This window comes from Pangasianodon hypophthalmus, chromosome 3 (assembly GCF_027358585.1).
Source record: "Pangasianodon hypophthalmus isolate fPanHyp1 chromosome 3, fPanHyp1.pri, whole genome shotgun sequence".
NCBI lineage: Eukaryota > Metazoa > Chordata > Actinopteri > Siluriformes > Pangasiidae > Pangasianodon > Pangasianodon hypophthalmus.
In genome coordinates, this window is record NC_069712.1 from 31242691 (window position 1) to 31243968 (window position 1278).

The following is a 1278-nucleotide window of genomic DNA, read 5'->3' on the forward strand; positions in this document are numbered from 1 at the left end:
AGAATACAAATCAGTAATAAGCTCTTTCACACAGCAAGACTACTGAGAAATTCTCTGGAATTCTACACGAGTGATACAAACACTGTACCTGCTCTTGTACATTTTGTTTGTTTGTTTTTTTAACATAGTTGTTATGTAGAGCATCTTTATTGATCTGTTCATGGGTGTCTGCTCTTTAAGGTCAAGAGTGCATGGATCCTCTGAATACAGTTTCATGTTACAGTACTTTGTGTGGGGGGTATGAATAAAACAGAATGTGTATAATTATGGACAACTTTAAAATTTAAGTAGCTTCATCCAGCCGTTTAGTTAGATACAGTCAGTATTTAGTGAGAATGTAGTCCAAATGACAGCTGAATAAAAATATTTTCTCAATTCATTTTTTATTAAGCGCATATTATAAAGTATTGAGAATTCATACTTTCTTTCCTTTTGAGCATGCATAATATCAAATGTAATGAATTTTGCCTATACGGTCCATAATTAGTTGTTTTAATATTAGGAGATTATATATTGTGAACGCCTACATCTAACATATTGATGTAAGGGATTACCTCACATAGTTGAACATTTTACTTTCAATAATGTTTCGTTATACATAATCCAGCACAACACAACAGACATTTTAAAGATTTCTCAATTATGTAATTGTGAAGAGCAATTACTTTGCTGCAGACTAAAAGCACTATAAATGTTCTGTTTATTTTAAGTTAAAAAGTTTACTTGAGTAAAATAAAGAAATAAATGAAAGCAAGAATGCAGAAAAATAGAAGCACTGAAAATAGGGAAAACTATGAAAATGATTCATAGATAATTTTTAAGTTAACATTAGCTTTTGCTGATAAGAGTTGATGAGATGAATTATGTATCTTACATGTAGTTACACAGTTATGCTTTATATTATACAGTTAGTGAACTGGTAACAAGTTCCTATTTAGTGCTGATAGTACTCTAAATTATATAAGTAACATTTCACAGAAGATACGATTACTAATGTTGGGAAAATTTTTTCAATCCTCTTTCAGGATATGGGCTTAGTCTCTTCATGTTTTGTGGCGTCTTCATTGTGAAAAAGCAATTTAAATATTGCTCTTTGTTACCAAGTATTGCAAAAGCTTTTATGCATTGGCCGGGAATCGAACCCGGGCCTCCCGCGTGGCAGGCGAGAATTCTACCACTGAACCACCAATGCTTGGAAAGTGTGTGTTTCACCCCTGGCTTGCTGAAGATGGCCTGTGTAGCGTAGTTAAAGTTAATGTGCTACAGATGTGCAAAAAC

General features: G+C 32.9%; 1 non-coding gene across 1 annotated transcript; it reads right to left on the reverse strand.

Moving 5' to 3' along the window:
* Positions 1-1121: 1121 nt before the first annotated feature.
* Positions 1122-1192, reverse strand: trnag-gcc (transfer RNA glycine (anticodon GCC)). Its single transcript has one exon. It is a non-coding gene; the product is annotated as a tRNA-Gly (tRNA).
* Between the last annotated feature and the right edge of the window lie 86 nt (positions 1193-1278).